This window comes from Rhinatrema bivittatum, chromosome 1 (assembly GCF_901001135.1).
Source record: "Rhinatrema bivittatum chromosome 1, aRhiBiv1.1, whole genome shotgun sequence".
Lineage (NCBI taxonomy): Eukaryota > Metazoa > Chordata > Amphibia > Gymnophiona > Rhinatrematidae > Rhinatrema > Rhinatrema bivittatum.
In genome coordinates this window covers 726,670,693-726,694,028 of record NC_042615.1, presented here as the reverse complement: position 1 = coordinate 726,694,028, position 23,336 = coordinate 726,670,693, and the positions used below count along the sequence as shown (strand labels likewise).

General features: G+C 44.2%; 1 protein-coding gene across 15 annotated transcripts in view; it reads right to left on the bottom strand.

Annotated features, from left to right (window-relative positions):
- Positions 1-23,336, bottom strand: part of ARL15 (ADP ribosylation factor like GTPase 15) — a 1,022,750-nt gene that overhangs the window by 578,036 nt on the left and 421,378 nt on the right. The window lies entirely within an intron of this gene.

Sequence of the window (23,336 nt, the reverse complement as noted above, 5' to 3'; positions counted from 1 at the left end):
GGCTCTGTACGATGCCGAATTCATAATATAATATTGTACCAACCCACCCTCGTACCTGGCATCCTGATGATGATACTTGCCAGGTCTTTTCTCATCATCGCTACCAGTTCCCGGCACGACACTTTCCCGATGTCATTTCCCCCTAAATTTATTTATTTATTTATAGATTTTTCTATACCGGGGTACGTAAATAACCATCTCGGTTTACATTCAAACAGTAATTCAGCATTGCGCTTTACAATATAACATGGTAACTGAACGAATACAATACAGTATATAACTTTGTATTAATAGAATATAAGCAATATATGAGAGATTGTGGCAGTTAGGAAGAGTAGTTGAGGATTCAGATCATTGATAGTAGGCTTTTTTAAATAGCCAGGTTTTAAGGTTTTGTTTAAATTTTTTGTGACAGAGTTCCTGGCGTAATTCAGAGGGCATGGTGTTCCATATTGTTGATCCAGCAATGATGAAAGATCGTTCTTTTGTACTAGAGAGTTTAGTCAGATTGGGTGCTGGGATATTTAGTTTGGCTAAATTCTGGAATCTCGTTGGGCGGGAAGACGTTTTGAATTGTAGTTGATCTGTGAACTAGTGCATTTCTCTGTTTTGAATGGCTTTGTGTATCAGTGACATAGATTTACAAATTATCCTGTAAGCCACGGGTAGCCAGTGCAAAGACTGAAGAGCTGGAGTGATGTGATCATGGCGGCTTGTGTCGGTGATAATGCGGGCAGCTGCATTTTGCAGCATTTGCAAAGGTTGAATGGTGGCTTTAGGTAGACCCAGTAACAGAGCATTGCAGTAATCAATCTTTGATAAAATAGTTGCTTGTAAGACTGTGCGGAAATCATATTGGTATAATAGAGATTTAATACGTTTAAGCGTGTATAGCTTAAAGAAACCGTTTTTTACCGTATCCGCGATGAATTTTTTAAACGTGAGATTGCTGTCAATGATGATACCAAGGCTGCTTACTTGTTGTGAAATAGTGGAGTTGTTTTGAGAAATATCAGAGTTGATCAGTATTGTATTTTTTGGAGGTGAAATTATGATAAGTTCAGTTTTATTGGTATTTATAGCCAATTGGTTGTCTGTGAGGATTGTTTTAATTTCTAATAAAGCTACCTTCCAGGTACTCCGTGCATTTGTGATTGTGCTGGTTATAGGTATGAGTATTTGAACATCATCTGCGTAGATGAAGTGTTGAAGACCCAATTTAGAGAGTAACTGGCATAGCGGTGTAAGGTAAACATTGAACAATGTGGAGGAGAGAGAAGATCCTTGAGGGACTCCTTGAGAGAGGTTTCTTGGCTTGGATTCACTTTGTCCACATCTAACGCTGTAAGTTCTATTGCTCAGGAATGACTGAAACCATAGTAAAGCCGATCCCGAGATACCTATTTCAGATAGACGGGTAATAAGGGTGTTGTGGTTTACCATGTCGAAAGCAGCTGATATATCAAGAAGGGCGATGAGGTATGATTTGCCAGCATCTAAAGCTTTTAGTAGCACCTCAGAAAGTGATATCAAAAGCGTTTCCGTGCTGTGGTACTTTCTGAACCCATATTGGGATGGGAAGAGTATTTGATGATCATCTAAATAATCAGTTAGTTGTTTGTTGATGACTCTTTCCATAATCTTTGAAAGGAAGGGTAGGTTTGATACTGGTCGAAAGTTTGCTGGATCAGATGAATCTAGGTTAGATTTTTTTATCATTGGAGTAATGATAGCATGTTTAAGTATAGAAGGAACTATGCCTGTGGTGATGGATTTGTTAAGAATCTTTGCAATAGGTTTTGCTATTGTAGAACGTATTGTAAGAAGAGTTTTAGTAGGTAAGATGTCTGTGGGGTGGAAAGCTGGTTTCATTTTCTTTAGAATTGACTCAACTTCAATACCAGTAGTAATCTCAAGATTAGATAGCTTTGTTTCAAATTTATCTTGAGCGGCTGATGTAGCTTGGTTGGTGTGTAAAGGAGCAGGAAATGAATTAAATCGCGTTAAAATAGAATGTATTTTGTTATAAAAGAACGTAGCTAGTTCCTCACATTTTGAATCATCATTGTTTAGATTGTTGTGAGTTGGAGCAGTAACAAGGCTTTTGACATATTGGAAAAGTGCTTGAGGGTTGAATTGATATTGGTGAATTCTGGAAGCATAGAAATCTTTTTTTGTTTTGTCAGTGGCTTGGCGATATTTGTGTAGTAATGATTTGAATTTTAATAAAGTCGTAGAATTTTGGTTTCTGCGCCATTCTTTTTCTGTCTTACGTAGCTCCATTTTCATAGCTTTAAGCTCGGGAGTATACCAAGGTTTTTTCCTTATTATTTTTTCGGAATTGATTTCCTTGGATTGAATAGGACAGAGTTTCTCTGCTATGTTACTAGTAATTTTAAACCAAGAAGAGGTAGCTGTTTCAGCGTCTGTGAGATCTAAATTTTTTAGATCTTCTGATATCACATTATTAATTTCATCTGTTTGACCTTGTTTTCGGAAGTAGATGGTTTTTTTGCTGTGAACATTAGATGGTAATTGTTTTATTGTACAGCAGGTGTCAATCCGAAAGTGGTCTGACCAAGGAATAGGAGTGCAGAGGGGAGGTTTTGTATCAATATGGGAGTTAGTAAAAATGACATCAAGGGTATGACCAGCTTTATGAGTCGGGTTAGTCACAACTTGTTGAAAGCCTAGAGCATTAAGAGAGGTCAGTAAAGTTTCACAGGCTGGGGTTAGAGGGATGCGATCAAAGTGTAGGTTCAAATCCCCCAGAATAATTGTTGGGAGGTGAATATCAAGGTTTTTGATAATAAATTATGTTAGTAGAGATGGGTTGTTCTCAAGTATGCTGGGGGGGGAGTAGATTAGGCAAATTTGAAGATCCTTAGATTTGAAAAGGCCAGTCTCCATTTTGGAGGAAGGGGAAGTAGTTTGAACTGTAAGGTTAAATTTCTTTTTGGCAGCCAGGAGAATACCTCCACCTTTCTTTTTGATCCTTGGAATGGAGAAAACATTATAAGTGTCAGTGGGAAGTTGATTTATTATGGCTGTGTCAGTGTCTTTTAGCCATGATTCAGTGATCGCACATATGTCTGGCTTTTCATCTGTGAGGATATCGTTTAGTAGGGTGATCTTTTTTAGAAGAGATTGTGTATTTAATAGAAGGATGGAGAAAGTTATTAGACCTAACATTTGAGTGATAGGTGCTACCATAATAGGTGTTAATGCTCTGATTAATGAAGAGTGTTGGAGAAATCTAGCCGGTTTATAATTCACGTTGAAGTGTTTGATAGTAGGAATGTGGCGAGAGAACATTTCTGATTGGTGCATTATTTAACGGTACTGAGTGAATGGGCGAGACGCAGGGGTAAGCTCTTTTATTGCTGTAGGGCCCAGAAATTGAAAGACTCTAGACGAGCAGGAAGTCTTTGATAGCATCGTGGTCAGATAAGGAAAGCCACTGAAGAGAGGAGGAGAAGAAGAAATAGTAGTCCTGAAGTTAGTCAGTAGGTGAGGGATTTGGGTCAAAGTGAAGCTTGCTGGAGTATGTCTGTGGTTAATAGAAGTCCGAGTGAAGTTTGTTGGAATGTATCTGTGGTTGAAAGAGGTCCGAGTGAAGCTTGCTGGAGTGTGTCTGTGGTTGAGAGAGGTCCGAGTGAAGCTTGCTGGAATAATGAATAATCATGAGCCGTGGAGCACCCCAAACTTCAACCCGCCCCTGCAGGAAAGAGAGCAACTCCCCATAATGCATGCCCCTTCTGCTGAACCAATGCACCGTCCCGTGTCGAGTATTCAAATTCAAATTTTCTCCGTAAGGCCTCTTCACTGCGCACAATGAATGAAGGAATGGCCCACGACCCAAGCACATTCCCGATTGCATGGAACCCCTGTTGTTTCTGCAAAGCAAAGAATTCAATTAGCCACAAGCAGAAACACTACCCCTCCCCACCCGTAACTATGTCACTTCCGAACACAGGACTGGTAGGCTGCAGATTTCCAATCCCCAATTGCTTGAATCCGACATACCGACCCCCCTAACTCTGCCACAGTGGTTGCTGCTCCATGCGAAAAGAATGCAGCGTGTAGTGCTCCACCTCCCAACCTAAACCCGCAACAACCAATTTTAAAACCTGAGCAAATTGAAAAATGGTTAGCGGTGACCCATCCTCATGCACTAGAAAAGAACCCCGAAATGCCGGCCTCACTCCTATGAACGCTTGCTTGCCCCGCACTGGGCACGCCAACTCATTGCGTGTCTTCATCAAAGAAATCCAACAACCTTTTCCTCTTTGATCCGCCTTAGATTTCCAAATACACATCGTCACCCGATGCTCGTAAAACCATACATCTTGAGCATGCAACCCCACCCCGTACTTGCTCACCTTGGATCTGGCCACCAACTCGCTGACCCTCAAGGCTCCGAAAAAAGCCAATGAAAACACCGCCTGAAACAGCAAGACCTCATACCTAGACCAACAAACCGCCGCCACTTGCTCCTCTATTATCAAGTCCCTATACCTGATGGGGACGTTTATTCCCTTCCTCCGCTCTCCCTCTCCCCCATCCCCCCTAACACCCGCATCACAAAAAACTGCGAACCGGGTTTCCCCAGCCACCCAAATTTCTGGAAAAATGAAAAACCCACCAATTGGCAGCACATGGACGCCAACGAATAACCAGACCAATTTGCCCACAAAATAAACTGTACCATGTCTCCCTCTCGCACTCCCCCCCCCCCCAATTTCCACCCCAAAGTCTGCAAAAAAATGAGAAACCACTCTTCTTCCCACCACGTAGGATCTCCACGTCGCCGGTGCCAGGGACTGTCGAATCAAACTCCACGTGTCATCCTGCTGAGTTGCCACAGATGCTCCGGGAACGGATCGCCCGTCAAACTCGCCTGCAGCGCCACTGCCCTGAAGACGTCCCACTTGAAACGAGAAAGAGCATCAGCAATCAAGTTCAGGTTACCAGGGACATGCCTAGCCGTGATAGTCACATTCCAATGCAAACATAGGAAAGCAACTTCCTCAACAAGACCGACACTCATGGACACTTTGCCGACTGCTTGTACACCACTTGCAGAACCCCCAAGTTGTCACACCACCAAACCACCTTTTTGTTCTGCAATCTATCCCCCCAAATGGCCAACGCCACTAGTATAGGGAACAGTTCTAAGAATGTGATATTCCTCGTTAACCCTTCTTCTTCCCAATCCATCGGCCACTGCTCTGCACACCACTGCCCCTGGAAATACACACCGAAAGCAGTTGCCCCAGCCGCATCGGAATACAATGCCATCTCCTCGTTTCATATCTTCGCCTCTTGCATCATGCGGACTCCGTTAAACGAGTCTAAAAAACCCTCCCAGACCCCCAGTTCTTCCTTCACGGCTCGAGTAACTCTGATGAAATGATGCCCTGCCTTTACTCCTACAGTTCTAGCTGACAGCCTACGAATAAGTGTGCCCTATCAGAATCACCCGACATGCAAAATTCAGCAAACCAATCAGTGACTGCATCTGCTTCAAAGTTACTTTAGCCGACCTTCGCACCAGCCTCACCAATTCCTTCAGCTGAACTACTTTATCATAGTGCAACCGCAACACCATTCGTACCGAATCCAATTCGATCCCTAAGAAAGTAAGCATAGTAACTGGCCCTTCCGTCTTATCCTGTGCAATGGGCACTCCCAACGACTGAGTTACCTCCAGAAAACCCTCTAGCTGCCGCTGACAAACGCTGGTCCCACTAGGTCCCATAAACAAAAAATCGTCTAAATAATGTAACATAGCTTCGCATCCGTTATGCCACATCGTGGCCCATCGTATGAATGTACTAAATGCCTCAAATAGCGCACAAGAAATCGCACAGCCCATGGGCAAACAACGATCTACAAAATAACTGCCTTCAAAAACAAAACCCAAGAGGGGGAAACTCCGTGGGTTAATCGGTAATAGCCGGAACACTGATTCTATGTCTGCCTTGACTAACAAAGTCCCCTGTCCCACACCATGCACTAACGCTACCACTTCATCAAAAGAAGCATATTTCACCGTACATTCTCATCGCGGAATAAAGTTATTGACAGATGATCCCTCCAGATATGATAAGTTCAGAATCAACCGAAACTTGCCCGGCGCCTTCTTTCGGATGACAGCCAACGGCAACAAATGCATCCGGTCAAATGGCCGAGCCTCTAAAGGCCCTACCACCCTCCCCAACTGAATTTCTGCCCGCAAATTCTCCTGAGCGATGTTTGCCATCCGATACGTCATCTAGCATTCCTCACTCCCTGCCCCCCCCCCCCCCCCGGACCCTTGTATGGGATACTAAAGCCCACACTAAAACCAACACTTAAAGTAGCCGCAGCTGCATCCGGATAGCACCGTAACCACGCCTTTAACATGGAGACCACAACCGGTGAATCCGCCTTCTGGTCCAAGACATCATAGTTTTCCACCTTTATTAAGGGCAGTATTCTGCCCGCTGTACCGCTGTCCATAACTTCCATTGGATACCTCTCCTACATCCCCCGTCTGGGCGCAGTGACCTCTCTCTCCGCAGGAAACTCCCGTTCTCTCCAGGCCTCTTGACGCAATGTCCCTGGGAACACCTTCTCCGCCTCATCTGGAAAAAAGTCAGCTTCCTGATCCACCCCCTTCCCACTCGCCGAACATTTACCTCTCCACTCTTTTCCCTGTGCGCCCGCCGCCAGAAACATGTGTTCCCACCCCTCCGCCCGCCCCTCCCCCAATTGCTCCATCCTCTGCCATCTGTCCCCTGGAAACAGTTCCTACCTGAAGACACACCCAGCTCCAGTGACCAAACCCCCACGCCCCCCATACTCCATCCTCCCTCCTCACCTACAAATTGCGGGCTAAACCCAAACCGGGAACCAACATAGTGCCCCACAATGTCCGCAATCAGTGCCGTTGTCGGACCACCCAACACCCCCTACCTAAAAGATGGGAGGGCATCGAAGCAGGGGGAGGGAATCCCCTTGAGCCCCCCTGCCGCACTGCAGCTCCTATCCCTCCCCCTACCCCTGATACCTGCCTCCTAACTGGCTGCTTTCCCTTCCTACCTTCCACCTGCCGGCCTGCGTTTACTCTGGGAGGCATGGGCATCAGGAGGCACAGAGCCTGGCTGCCCTCCATATATGGGCATCCCTCCTCCCCCCTGCACCCAGCTCCTCCTACTAGGAGGGGCGCCTTCCCCTTACCAATCGCGCTCGCGACTGCCGCAGATCCAATGGGCCTCTGCCCCCGATTGGAGCCCCGGCGCCTGCACACAGCTGAGGCCGTTATCGGGGCTGCCGCTGCACCATAGCTGACCGGGCACCCCAGGACCGCAGGAGCACCGTGCCGCCCGTGGGCGGGTCCTTCGGGGGAATCAGGCAGCAACACACTCTCATTGTACGACACTTCAAGGGAAATCTTGGCTGCCGGGACAAGCAGCGAGGAAGTGGGTGAAGGCGGGCTGGAATTCACTGCGGGCGCAAAACCCGGGGGATCTGCCGACTTGGGGCCGCTCTCCCCCGAATCGGAAGAGGAGGAGCGGCCTGGCCGAAAAAACGCTGAGGCCGGGGAAACGTGGGGTGGGCCACCCGGCGTAGCTACCCGGCTCAGTGGAGCCCCGGGCCACGATCCACTCACCGGTACCGGTCTCATGGAGGGGGCCGAACCCGTAGCCCCGGGATCACCGCCGTCAGCTGCCGGATCTCTATCCCTCGCAGCCTCTGGAAGGGGGACTGACGATCTGGCTTTCGCTCGCTTCATACTCCCTACTCTCACAGAACCCGCGCCGCCAGAAAAATTCAAACTTCGCCCGAAAATGCAAAAAACAGCCAGAAATCACCACCAGAGCAATAGCAGAAACCTGCCGCTTGCTTCGCTGCTGATTCCTGACTCGACTCGTGCCTAAAACTTGGCACTCTAGCAGGGCAACCAATGGCAAGGCAGCAATCCAAAATTGTTGCCATTGCCATCGGTTACCCTCGCTCCCCCCTCCCCCGCTCTGACCTCGCTCCCTGCCGTTGCCCCATGTTATTGGCGGCAGCATGAGACAAGCGTGTGCCACCTTCTCAAACTCAGCACCTGTATGTATAAGTTGGTTTTTAATGATTATCATTAGCCAGCAACTAATTACACCAGGTACAGTTACTTGCCTAAAGACAGGGAGCAGAATCTTGACTACAGTCCTTAGTCCTAACTTTAAATTCTAATCACCAATTAATACTATATATTCCATGGACTGAAAGTTGATAAGTTTTGAAATACATAACTATTTAGAGTGAAAAGAAAAGTTACTGATATACACTATAACCAATCATTTCCTTTTTTTTTTTTTCTTTGAAGGAAATATTTCTCAAAAATAAATTTGCATCAGGACCTAATTCTAACACATATCCTGACTCTCTAACTGTGAAATTCTGGACAGAATTCCTGGATGAAGACTGAAATTAGCAAGGTCTCAGACTAGCTTGCAAGTAAAGGCAAGGTCGGGCCCTCTAAAGTCTTTTTTAAAAAGTCATAAATGGGCTTAGGCACTCTGCTTATGAAGCCAAGCCAAGTGTAAGATAGCTATGTTACAAAAACAGTACTTGTAATCCAGAGACCTTTTTTTGATTCAGCAGCTCTCTGCCTCTTGAAACTAAGTGACAAATGTTTTCTTCCATTTTATGCTTATGCAAATCTTCTTAGTATATCTTCTATTTGTCAGGATCCCTGGCTTGGATGTGTGCAGCAACTAGGGATCAGGACCCTCTTAAGTTTCACTGTTGGCATGAAGCCAGCCACCAAGAACTGGAAACCAGGTTCAAAGCTCTGTAGAATGCTTGTTTGTTGTTAAACAGCCCCTTAGCAACAAGGCACAACTCCATCGGGCATTAACAGGGTCAAAGCCAGTTGAAGTAAGGAACCAGGAAATCCAAAGAGGTCAGAACACAGACAAGAACACAAAAATTACAAAAGGATGGTGCAGAGATCCTCACGCAAAGATGCAACAATGAACTAGCCAGGATTACAGCCAGAAGTGGGGAAGAAATACTCCATCCAATCTGGGCTGATGCTTGCTGGGCCCATCTGTTAACAGCAGACAGGACTGAACACAAACACATTAACAGATTAACTGGAAGACAATTCCCCTATATATCTCATTCAGGGAGAGTGAACTCTAAGAAACCCACAGGGCACCAGTTCAAAGCCAGATAGTTCATAACAACATTATCAAGGAAAAGAGCAATACTACATAGTTTTCTAAGATTTTCTAGGTCTGCTTTTTAGCCATGTGTATTTACATATTTCTAATAGAAAATATATATTTTATTACAGTCATCCCTTCTGTTTTACAAGAACCTCTTACTCCTCAGTTCATGCTAGTAATGTGTGATATTATTTTAGCTCCTTTATGAGTATCCATTCAATGACTCCTACATGAATTTCCAGTAAAATATAGCAAAGCATGACACCAAATTACTTAGATTTATATTTGGAGTAGCCGAGTAGGAAGAATTTATAAAATCTTTAATAATTGCATCAAGACTGAAACAAAATGTTTCAGTCCTAAGGATGCATTTTCATCATAGCGTTTTGTTTTGTTTTAGTGTGCAACATTTCAAATAGTGTGCACTAAAAAATTAAATAGCATGCACTAAATTTCAAAATAAAAGTTTAGTGGGTGCTAGTTCAAAGTAGCTTGTGCGAAAATGAAAAAAATTCACCCTGCACATCCCTACAAACCATAATGAAAAAAAAAAAGGTCTTGAATGACTATTTTAATAACTGAATTTATCTAAATGCTGCTTTAAACTCTTAAGCAGTACCACCAACTGTTCAGAAAAAAATCCCATAAAGAAATGGCAGGTTAAAATGTTTGGCTTTTCAGGAAAACTGTATGTGATGACTATGGCATACACATTTGAGAGAATTTTTAAAAATCTGCAAAATGCTAAATATCGGAAAAACATATCAAATAAGAAAAAGGACAAGAGCCATCAAATATCAATTTAATGTAACCAACCAACCAAATGTTTTGATGGCATTTTAGTCTGGAATGTAATTTTTTCAAAGACAAATGGCGATAACTATATGTGAATGAAGTATATTACACTTCAATGTCAGATGCACTCATTTCCTCAAGTTAAAAGACTGTATTAAAATTTCTCTATACAAAGTCCCATTTGGTTTTCTCACAATACTAAACCAACACCACAAAAAATGATGTTGTGAGCAGGAGTTAGCAACACAATTCAATTAAGTTTGTCTGACAAGAACTGCCCACTGTAAAATCATGTCTGTTTTCCTGTGACCTACTTGTTTCAAAGAACAGCACTATCTATTATTAAAATGTTGTTTCTATAATTTTTTCCACTACTGAATTTAAATGAATGGGTCTATAGTTGCCTATCTTCACCCCCCTCATCTGCTAACTTCCAGATCCTCAGAAACTCCCACATCATCAAGAGCAAGTTGAACAGAATTGCTAGGGGTACAGTCAAAAGAATACAAGATTCACCATGTGGATCAGACCAAGGGACTAGAAATTTATATCAAGGATGAGCACTCAATAGGCCAATGCAATACAGTATGCTCAGCCGAGCACTTTGTTTAACCCGCAGTTGGATGCGGGTTGTGTAAGCACAACCTAATTCCCTTATGCATTAAGGGGATTAGCGCCTCCACAATGCGAGGCAAAACTAATAGCACTCATCACATGCAAACGCATGTTGATCAGGCTATTACTCACCCAAAATTTAAAAGAAAAAAAAAGTGCGCCCAATATGCATAATTTTGCGCTCAGAAATTAACACTTGCCTAGAGCAGATAAAAATGCTGCTTTTCTGTATTTTCTCCTACTTAATATCGTTGCGATATTAAGTAGGAGGAATGAAAGATTCAAATAAAAAAGTTTTTTTTAAGAAGTGGTGGCAGTCAGGTTTGGGAAACAGATGCTCAGTTAACCAGCGTCCGTTTTCCGAACCCGTGGCTGTGAGCCGATTTAGAAAACGGATGCTGATAAATTCAGTGTCCATTTTCTAAACCAACAAATGGCAGCGGACAGCCAGCCTCTCCTGGGCGCACGCTGTCAAGGAGGCACTAGGAGCATGCAATCGACCCTAGCACCTCCTTGACAGTGCGACCCCTAATTAGAATATAGCATGGCACCCCAGGAGAGGTGCCATGCTATATTATATATATATATATATATATATATATATATATATATATATATATGGGCGCTGAATACTTAGCCACTTGGCAATAGTGATCATAATATGATCAAATTTGAATTAATGAGGAACAGTATGCAAATCCACGGCTCTCGTGCTAAACTTTCAAAAGGGAAACTTTGATAAAATGAGAAAAATTGTTAGAAAAAAACTGAAAGGAGGAGCTACAAAAGTAAAAAGTGTGCAAGAGGTGTGGTCATAGTTAAAAAATACCATCCTGGAAGCACAGTCCAGATGTATTCCACACATTAAAAAAGGTGGAAAGAAGGCAAAATGATTACCAGCATGGTTAAAAGGGGAAGTGAAAGAAGCTATTTTTGCCAAAAGATCTTCATTCAAAAATTGGAAGAAGGATCCAACAGAAGAAAATAGGATAATGCATAAGCGTTGGCAAGTTAAATGTAAGACATTGATAAAACGGGCTAAGAGAGAATTTGAAAAGAAGTTGGCCGTAGAGGCAAAAACTCACAGTAAAAACTTTTTAAAATATATCTGAAGCAGAAAGCCTGTGAGGGAGTCAGTTGGACCGTTAGATGATCAAGGGGTTAAAGGGGCACTTAGAGAAGATAAGGTCATCACGGAAAGATTAAATGATTTCTTTGCTTCGGTGTTTACTGAAGAGGATGTTGGGGAGGTACCCGTACTGGAGAAGGTTTTCATGGATAATGATTCAGATTGTCTGAATCAAATCACAGTGAACCAAGAAGATGTGGTAGACATGATTGACAAACTGAAGAGTAGTAAATCACCTGGACCGGATGGTATACACCCCTGAGTTCTGAAGGAACTAAAAAATGAAATTTCAGACCTATTAGTAAAAATTTGTAACCTATCATTAAAATCATCCATTGTACCTGAAGACTGGAGGATAGCTAATGTAACCCCAATATTTAAAAAGGGCTCCAGGGGCGCCCAGAGCATCATCTGCTTCAGCATAGCATAGCATACAGGGGGAAAGTTCTAGCAGAACCGCGCAAGCCCACCAGGACAGGATCCACCATGTCTGGACTTGGTTCAGTGGGAGAATCCTCAATGCCGAGCTCCGCAAAGACATGGGGAATAAAAGGCACCAACTCGTCCCTCTGGAATAATCGGACCACCTTAGGTTTATCTCCCTCCACAGGAGGAATTTGGTCAGGCTCGGCACCAATGCCCAGGATGTCCGGGGGTGGAGTGGGGTCCACCAGCCCCTCCCCCTTGTCTGAATCCTCGGAAGATGTCTCCCGGGTAGAACCCAGTGTCACAGGGGCCTGGACCCAAATTCGAGTTGCCGCCGGCGTCTCCTCCCTTCTGGGCACATTTCCCGGCAGACCTGAAGGCCACTGAAGGTAAGCGGGCCCCCTTTACCCCAAACTGCGCTATTTTCCCCTCAGTACAAACTGAGGGGAAAATAGCGCAGGCCCCGCTGAAGTACCCTCTAAGAGGTCAGGTTCTGCATCAGGAGTGTCCCCCATGGCTCCCTGAGCCGCCAAGGGGCTGGAATTCGCCGGGGAGAGGGTTGAGGGAGGTGCCCTCCCCCAATGCTCTGCCTTCCACGGTGCAAAAAACGCCCAAAATGGCCACCTTTCCCGCGCTCAGCGGAAACAGGTCAGTCAGGGTCTCCGGCGCAGCAAGCAGCCTACCGGCACTGCGCTGCTGTGAATCTGCCGCCGCAGAATCGCTGGAACAACCCTCCCCCCGGGGAGGCACCAGTCAAAGTTCCGATGACCAGCTGGAGATCCGATCGCCACAACGCAAGCACCGGCTCGTGCACGGCATGATGCAAGGGGCACAGCCACGGGGCAGATGCCAGTAGTCACGGGAGGGAAGGGAATTAAAAAAGAAAGGGATCCCCACTGAGTTCCCGGACTAGAGATCGCTCCTGCACCTCCTACTAAAAAAAAAGATCCCACACAAGCTCTTTTTTTTTTTTTTTTTAACTTAAAAAAAAAAATTGACTAAAGCCCCAGAGAAGACAAAAAAAAGCAAAGTAGGATACTTCCCTGAAGATGCTGACAGAGGATGTGGAAAAGGGAGTATAGAAAAGGAGGGAGCTGGACCACCAGCTGTCACCCCGCCAGCAGACAGAGGGACAAAGTTTGGGGTTCCCAACCCCTGCTCACCCAAATGCCTACAACCAGGGGGGATAGTCCCACCAGGACCTCACAACCCCCGGGAGACTCCAAAACATGAGATCTTTCTCTCTTTTTTTTAGCTTGGATCAGAACCACATGTTTTGTCCCACCTCCATCTGCTGGAGACAGAGAAATACTGAGGAGCAGCAAGTGGCACACTAGGTTAAGAGAGGGTGCTCTCAAAGTTTTCTCTGTCTCCATCTCCTGGAAGGGAGGCAAAACCCAGCAGTCTGGACTGATCCGAGTACGTACAGGGAACTACTTGTTCTACCTAATAACCTCGTGACCCATGAAGTGGAACATCTGCAGTAACAAGGGCAACCTTGTCAGTCTACGAATACTGCCACTGACCAGGTTATACCCAAAAGTAGATGTGAATCGGTTATTTACACTTTCGAATAATAGAAGGACTAGGGGGCATTCCATGAAGTTAGCAAGTAGCACATTTAAGACTAATCGGAGAAAATTCTATTTCACTCAACGCACAATTAAGCTCTGGAATTTATTGCCAGAGTATGTGGTTAGTGCAGTTAGTGGAGCTGGGTTCAAAAAAGGTTTGGATAAGTTCTTAGAGGAGAAGTCCATTAACTGCTATTAATCAAGTTTACTTAGAGAATAGCCACTACTATTAATTGCATCAGTAGCATGGGATCTTCTTAGTGTTTGGGTAATTGGCAGGTTCTTGTGGCCTGGTTTGGCCTCTGTTGGAAACAGGATGCTGGGCTTGATGGACCCTTGGTCTGACCCAGTATGGCAATTTCTTAAGTTCTTAAAAGGGGTAAGGAGAACTCTCAATTGACTGCAACAATAATACAGGACCTCTGTTATGAGATCCTCCCTCCTCTAGAGCATGCACCATGGATATGGCTAAACATCTGGAGGCACACCTGCCATTCAGGATAGAGATGGGCTAAAACCCTCCTCACAGAGGTAGGGTTCATACGGCAGACAGACCAGCAGGAGCGGTCACCAAAGAACAGTATGCACACGTTGTGCCTAGCAGGTATCAGAAATACTACTCCCACAGGGAAAAATCTGTTTATGTCACTGGAGAACAGCCAAGAAAGGAGACCCCAAATAATATGCAGTGTCTGAATTCAGAATAGCTCCCCATGAAACTGCCCTGCTGTACAGTAGTACAACAGCAGAGTGAGTGCTCCTGCCTGGCGGGCTCTTGAATCCAGCAGGGAACAGAGAGCAGCCACCAATCTGAAACAAAAAAACACCTCCCCCTAGAGAATGGGGAGCGAGAACATCCCCCCCCCCTTCTTGGGGTGGAAAGCAAGGTACCTGAGTGGGAACCCAAAAGGAGAGCCTCTGGAAAACCAACAGCCATATTTCCCCTCCTAAAAGGGATGGAAAAGTCCAGCAGGAATCTGGATGTTCTGATCCCGAAAACCTCCCTGCTCTCCAAACGAGAGTGAGATACAGTCGCCAACCTCTGAGGTTCAAGAGGTGGCAAAAGCCAGCTGCTGGTGGCTGCCTGGTTAGACTGGAATAACCACCACGGTAACTAAGTGTAGGGATGCCACCAAAAAACAATCCAATCAACCGCCGCTTGCTGCCCCAGACTCCCCCGGATCTCTTAAGGGAACCTGCAAGGAGGGTAGCAATTCAGGAGAATGAACGCTCCAGTCCGAGCAACGAACCCACTACACTTTCTTGTTTGGAACCAGATAATTTCTCAGATAGTTGGTTATTTAACGGTATCACTATTCTTATCAGGTATGAAGCTAGAAACCTGGGCATTTTGATTGACTCTTAGCTTTATATATGTCCCCATTTTTAAGTCTCTCAGATTTAAGCTGATAACAAGCATCGATCATGAACTCACTAGATTTCTGAAATTCTCTTTATCTGGGCTTGCCAAAAAACACAATTCATAAGTTATAACTTATCCAAAATTCAGCAGCCTGCTTGGTCTCTGGCACACTGTTACATGCACATATCTTCCCAGTTCAGGCTGCACTCCACTGTCTTCCAGTGGAGCAGCGGGTCCAATTTTAAATACTTACTCTGATCTTTACAGACATTAAGGGCCTTGTTCTTTCTTCTTTTCCATAGCCAGTTTTCTACTGCCCTCCTAGGGATTTTACTCAGCAGATCGTAGATTAATGGTGATCCCTACATACAAGTCCATTCATTTAGCTGAGTCACGTTCTATTTCCAGCATCGCCGACTACACCATTTGGAATAAACTCCCAGAACCACTAAAAATGGAATATGATCTATTACATTTTAGAAAGATGTCTTTTCTCCAAAGCTTTCCCTACTTAATAATGTCAAGTGATTATAGCAAGGGATAATAGTATATCTTGCTATGGTTGGTGACTAGCAATTTTTTATGTTGTGTTTATGATTTTAATTTGCCTATGTTTTAATTTTATTTTTTTGTTTGTCTTATTTATTATACCAGTTTTGTACTGGTTTGCATTTTACTGTGTTTAAATTGTGTATGTAATTTTTGTTACCAGCTAAGATCGGCAGATTAGCGGGCTATAAATCTGTAAAATAAGAAAATAAGGGACTGTGCACTGGAGGCTTCACCATGAAGGGGATTTGAGTGGAAGCCAAGACGGGAGGGGTCTAAAAGATCTATCCCTTCCCATAGGTGAAGACTCCCGACACTATCACCATGGTATGCACTCCAGTTGTGGCGTGACCAGGAGCGCAGTCTTAGTAAAGACATGCTAACACACTAGCAACTGCAGAGCATAACATATTATGTTGGCAAGTGGAAACACACACTAGAGGGCAACCAGATTAGTGCCCCTGCAACAAACTCCTGCTCTGCCAGTGCAATGCCTCATGCTCGTGCAGTGGTATATCGTCTTGCCGATGGAGGCACATATGCACTCAGCAACACAACGTCCATGTGCATAGCCCCATGCCACAGCTGGCCACATTAGGGCTAGCAGCTGCACGTTGCAAAAGAGTAATCAAAAAGTGTGTGATGGTACCCTTCTCATAGGTGCCACACATCACCTTATGGCAATTCACACAAAGGCACAGATGATGGAAACGACCACGATGAGGCCCTAGGCAGAGATGGTAACAAAGTCATCCATGGCACCCCAGCACCAACAGTGATATCATCCAGCTGCGCCATAGCACTTGGAGGAGTAGACAACGCCTACTGGTGTCAATCATGCTTGTTGCGCTCCACTGAATTTTTGACACCTAATGGAGTCCACGCACTCAGTGTGACAGTGAGAATAGCACCACTGGCATGTCAACTGCATCAGTTTATCACTAGGCAGTGCTTAACAGCATCACCCTCAGAGTATCCATGGGTTCTGAGGACACCTAAAGCGGCTAACCTCAGGCTTGATAATGATGGTGTTGCTGGTCAACGGTGCATATTGCCAGTCCCACCAGCACCTAACAAAGGCACAGACAGACAGGTTAAGGAGAGGACACAGAAAATAAGCTGCAGATGTAACATTATTTATTAAGAAAAGAAATTAGACACGACAGACTGCACAGCATAAGGACCGCCATGTGGCTGGCAGAGAGCTTAAATAAGAGGAAAAAAAAGGGGAAAAAATATTGCAAGGAAAGGATATGAAAAAGGCTCTATAAAGAAAACACACTGCAGTTCCAGAAAAAAAAAACAGCAGGAGCTGTGAGAGACAGAGAGCAAAGCTGAATACCGTGACCACACGACTCCATGGAAAAAGAGACTGAGGGGCTCTGCTTAGGGGTCAGGGAAAAAAACTACAGCAACCCATCTATTTATTTATTTATTTGCTTACACATGCTCAATGGGGTATGTTGAAAGCTCTAGATTGTCTGAGATCAAAATTCTGTGACTGGATCCTCACCCATGTGTGAGGACTGACATCTTGCTTGTCCTCAGAGAAACCTAGCTCTTCCCATACATTCTGTGCTGTAAATTGAGTATCATCTACCTCATCTCCAGCTACTGTCTTGTCAACTAGCCACAGTCTCTCTCAAGGGTCTTCTTTAGTTAACACTGACGTATTTAATATTTCCACCATTTCATCATCTCTCTCCACACACAGTGTTCCTTGTCACCTTTCAATTTCACTATCCCACTTCAGGTCTCCTTTCTTTCTCAGATAAATCTGAAAAATATTGTGTATTCTCATTTTACCTCTTTAGCAATCCTTTCTTCTGCTTGACAGTTGGGGGGGAGAAGTTGAAGGCAATTTGCATGGCCCCTTCCTCCAACCAAAAAGGCACTCCACAGCCTTTGGCTATTTTGAGATGGCATGGACCTAAATCTGTGGTGTGACTATACCTTGAGATAATACTCAAGGTATAGTCACACCACAGATTTAGGTCCAAGAAAGCAAACCGGTAACCGATCCAAGGTGGCTGTCAGCAATAAACACAAGTGGATGGATCGGTGTATTGAAGCTTGCCCAAGCTTGGGCAAGCTTCAATAAAATCCTGTTTTACACCGATCCATCCACTTGTGTTTATTGCTGACACCACAGATTTATACAAAGCCATTATGATTTTCTCCTTTTTACTCACAATTCTTTTCCAAATAATTCCTAACATTCCATTTGCTTTTTTGACTGCCACCACAAACTGAGCTAAGGATTTCAAGTATTCCCCATTGACTTTAAGATCCTTTCTTGAGAGGTGATTCCTAATATAGTACCTAGCATTGTGTACCTGTTCTTAAGATTATTTTCCCTATGTGCATCGCTTGGCACTTGTTCACATTTAATTTAATCTGCCATCTAGATAGTCAGTTCCCCAGTCTGGAAAGGTGTTTCTCTAGGTCCTGACAGTGCAGTTTTATTTTAACTACTCTGAATACTTTCGTATTATCTGCAGATCTGATACTTCACTTGTGCTCCTTTTTCCAAATTATTAATGAATAATTTAAACACTGGTCCCAGTAGCCACCCTGAGGCACTCCACTATTTATTATTTCCAATGGGAAAACTGACCTTGTAGAGTATTCAGGCCAGGAGCAGCCCCAAAACAACAAGGAACACTCAAGGCTTGATAAATAATTGCACCAGGAATAAATTAATTTACAGTGCTTAACAGTTACATAAATCAAAACAGAATGTCTTGCATAAATATCAAATAGACATACTACTTACAGATGTACTGCAAGGTCATACCAGCTCCCCTGGGGCCTCCTCAAGCTCTCTAGGCCTGGGTTCTTATTGCAGGGTGAAGGGAACATCTCTTCACCCAGAATCTCTTGTAGCCTTCTGCCTTAAGGAGACCTGGGTTAAAAGCCTAAACTGGGCTCCTTAAGGTAGAATGAGGACGTTGTCAGTATAGAAACATAGAAATGACGGCAGAAGAAGACCAAACGGCCCATCCAGTCTGCCCAGCAAGCCTCCGCACTTTTTTTTTTCTCACATACTTATCTGTTTCTCTTGGCTCTTAGTAACCTTTTTTTATTCTATTTCCCTTCCACCCCCACCATTAATGGAGAGAGCAGTTTTGGAACTGCATCCAAGTGAAATAGCTTAATTTAGTTAGGGGTATTAACCACCGCAATAAGCAAGCTACACCCATGCTTATCTGTTTATTCAGACTGTGTAATTCAGTCCTTGTTGATTGTTGCCTGAATATAGATCAACCTTTCTTCATTCTCCCCCGTCGTAGAAGCAGAGAGCCATGCTGGCTATGTATTGAAAGTGAAGTATCAGTCTTGCTCCCCCTGCCGTTGAAGCAGAGGACTATGCTGGATATGCGTGAATTGTCAAAATTTCCTCCCCTGCCGTTGAAGCAGAGAGTTATGCTGGATTTGCATTGAAAGTGAAGTATCAGGTATTTATTGGTTTGGGGTAGTAACCGCCGTAACAAGCCAGCTACTCCCCTGCTTTTATGTGGTTGCAAATTCTTATTTCCACATTTCCTCTTGCCGTTGAAGCATAGATCAATATTGGAGTCGCATTATTGAATAAGGATATTCATCTCCAGGTAGTAGCCATCATTCCTTCAAGCCACCCCCATGCCTCTTCTCTTCATTCACATCCTCTAGACTTTATGGATCCACAGTATTTATCCCATGCCCCTTTGAAATCCTTCACAGTTTTGGTCTTCACCACTTTCTCTGGAAGGGCGTTCCAGCATCCACCACCCTCTCCGTGAAGAAATACTTCCTGACATTGGTTCTGAGTCTTCCTCCCTGGAGTTTTAAATCGTGACCCCTGGTTCTTCTGATTTTTTTGCAATGGAAAAGGTTTGACGTTGTCTTTGGATCATTAAAACCTTTCAAGTATCTGAAAGTCTGTGTCATATCACCCCTACTCCTCCTTTCCTCCAGGGTGTACATATTTAGATTCTTCAATCTCTCCTCATAAGTCATTCGATGAAGACCCTTCACCTTTTTGGTCGCCCTTCTCTGGACCGCCTCCATCCTGTCTCTGTCCCTTCAGAGATACGTCTCCAGAACTGAACACAGCACTCCAGGTGAGGCCTCACCAAGGACCTGTACAAGGGGATAATCCCTTTTCTTACTCGATATTCCTCTCTCTAATCAGGCCAGCATTCTTCTGGCTTTAGTTATCGCCTTGTCACATTGTTTCGCCGACTTCAGATCATTAGACACTATCACCCCAAGGTCTCTCTCCTGCCCCGTGCACATCAGCCCTTCTCCCCCCATCGAATACAGTTCTTCCGGATTTCCACACCCCATATGCATGACTCTGCACTTCTTGGCATTGAATCTCAGCTGCCATATCTTCGACCACTCTTCCAGTTTCCTTAAATCCCATCTCATTCTCTCCACTCCTTCCGGCGTGTCCACTCTGTTGCAGATCTTAGTGTCATCCCCAAAAAGACAAACCTTACCTTCTATCCCATCCGCAATGTCGCTCACAAAGATATTGAACAGGACCGGTCCCAACACCGACCCTTGCGGCACTCCGCTCAACACCGCTCTCTCTTCAGAGTAAGTTCCATTTACCATCACACATTGTCTTCTGTCCTTCAACCAGTTTGCAATCCAGGTCACCACCTTGGCACTAACTCTTAAGCTTCTTATTTTATTCACCAGTCTCCTGTGCGGAACCGTATCAAAAGCTTTGCTGAAGTCCAAGTAGATGACAGAGCGCTCTTCCTCGATCCAATTCCTTGGTTACCCAGTCAAAAAAGTCAATCAGATTTGTCTGACAAGATCTTCCCCTGGTGAATCCATGCTGCCTCTGGTCCAGCAATTCTTCCGACTGTAGATAGCTACTATTCCTTCTTTTAACAGCGACTCCATTACTTTTCCCACCACCGAGGTGAGGCTAACCGGTCTGTAATTACCAGCCTCTTCTCTGTTTCCGCTCTTGTGAAGCGGGATCACCACCGCTCTTCTCCAGTCACTCGGCACCACTCCCGTTTCTAGGGATCTTTTGAACAGATCACACAGCGGACCCGCCAGCACATCTCTGAGCTCCCTCAGTATCCTGGGATGAACCTCATCAGGCCCCATGGCTTTGTCCACTTTCAGTTTCCTCAGCTCTTCCCATACATTCTCTACTGTAAATGAAGTTACATCTACTGCATTCCCCTCTAGTTTGTTAACTAGCAATAGTCCTTCTCCAGGGTCTTTAGTGAACACAGAACTGAAGTATTTGTATTTCTGCCATTTCTTCGTCTTTCTCCATACACTGATCCTTTTCACCTTTCAGTTTCACTATACCACTTTGAACTTTTCTCTTTTCACTGATGAATCTGAAAAATGTTTTGTCACCTCTCTTAATCTCTTTGGCAATCCTTTCTTCTGCTTGACTTTTTGCTGTCTTGATTACTTTCTTTGTCTCCTTCAGTGCTACCAGATATTCTTCTTTGTGCTCCTCCTTTTGGGATCCTTTATATTTCTTGCATGCTGTTCTTTTTTTTTGTGTGTGTGAATTTGTTTATTAAGATAACAGGCATATAACAACAATCACCTCACACAAAGCTCAGAACATCCTCAGAAGGCAGCGTATAGAGACTACACATAAAACATGTACATACTCAGAAAATTCGTGTCCCCTCTAGAAATTTGGAACCTGTAGGCATTGATTGAACTGAGCTAATACACGGATCATACCAGTTATCTTGATTTTAGATAAACTCCCCCCCTCCACCTTCCCTCCCAGGCAAAGCACTGTTATATGACTCAACGATTTTACTAAATCTAGAAATAACAATGGTAGGAAGAGTACAACATTATAAGCTGAGTACCATATTATTGCAGATGACATCCAGATCCTGATCCCCATCAAAGAATCATACTCAAAAACCCTTGAATACTGGGAATCCTGTCACCTAGAAATCAAAAGCCTCCTCAACAGCCTAAATCTGGTACTAAACTCCGCCAAAACTGAGGTATTACTCATAACTCCTGATAACAATCTCACAACTTCTCTGCCAACCAACCTACAAACCACTCATGTGAGAGATCTAGGTGTGCTAATCGACAATAAACTGAACTTCAAAGCCCACATCAATAAAACCACCAAAGACTGTTTCTATAAACTGCAAGTTTTAAAAAGGATAAGACCACTCTTCCACGCCAAAGACTTCAGAACCATCCTCCAAGCCCTCATTTTCTCGAAATTGGACTACTGCTGCTCCACTTTACTTGGCCTCCCCTCCTCATACACAAAACCGCTCCAAATGGTCCAAAACGCAGCAGCCCGTCTACTGACAAACACTAAGAAAAGAGACCATATCTCCCCAGTGCTACAAGACCTCCACTGGTTACCAATTCATTTCAGAGTCATTTATAAATCCATCACCTTGATTTACAAAATCATTCACCAACATACCACAATCGATCTACAAATTCCTCCCCGCGTACACAAATCCACAAGACCGACCAGGGAAGCCTACAGAGGATGCCTCATTGTTCCACCCACGAAAACCACTAATCACAGCACCTTAAGAGACCGAGCCCTTTCCACTGCAGGCCCACCGTTATGGAACTCCATCCCTCCAGAACTCAGAAACGAACCATGTCTCCTAACCTTTAGGAAAAGACTCAAGACATGGCTTTTCAGGCAAGCCTTCCCGAACTCTACCTAATATGCACCACAAATAAATTCTCTACTCAGAGACTGTATATATGAGACGCCATATTTATATTGTACTTTTGTATATAATTAACCTCCTCTATCTCTCTCTATTTCTTACATTCCCAGTTCATTAGCCCTTGTTAATTGTAACTGCTTCTCTTCATCACGTTATTTATGTTTGGTTGTATTATTCGCACCCCTGTTATCTGTAAACCGACATGATGTGAACGAGTTCATGAATGCCGGTATAAAAAAACCTTAAATAAATAAATAAATAAATATTACCCTAGGGACCAAGTTATTTACATAGCGTTCCCTCACAGAGCTTTGCAACCCAAGATATCATGGAACGTAGTGTAGAGCAAGGCTACCATGCTCCCAACATTAAGAAATATAAGTCTCCAGCCCCAGATGTTGCCATGGCATCCAGATGATAAGACCTTATTCTGGAAGCGAAATGGTGTCCTCAGCCTGGAGAGTGTTTATATAGTCTTGCCATATCAGCCGAGTCTTATCGTATTGAGTCTCAGATGTATGCTTGGCAATCACAAGTTCCATGTGCATTAACTTATGAAATCTAGCTTTCCAAACTGACATATGCATTGGAGAAGGGTTCAACCACTGAGTTAAAATTGTGTCTCTCGCTATAAGGGTAATCTTCTCAAAAAGACAAATCTGGTAGTCTTCCAGCCTGTGTGGCAACGAGGAGGTCAGGCCCAATAGCCATATGGAAGGGTCCAGCGGTAGCACACACCCCCATAATATTTGCACTAGTCCTCGCAGAGTCGTCCAAAATTTCTGCAAGACAGCGCACGACCAGAAGCAATGATAAAAGTCAGGTTGGGCTACCGTACATCTAGTGCAATTCTTTTCGGTAGTAAGGCCCATGTGGAATGCATGTTGCTGCGAGTAGAAGGCCTGATGAAGAAATTTAAATGTCTGATCTCGGAGATTTGCATTCGTTACAATTCTGGGTATTCTGTGGAAGCAAGTTTGA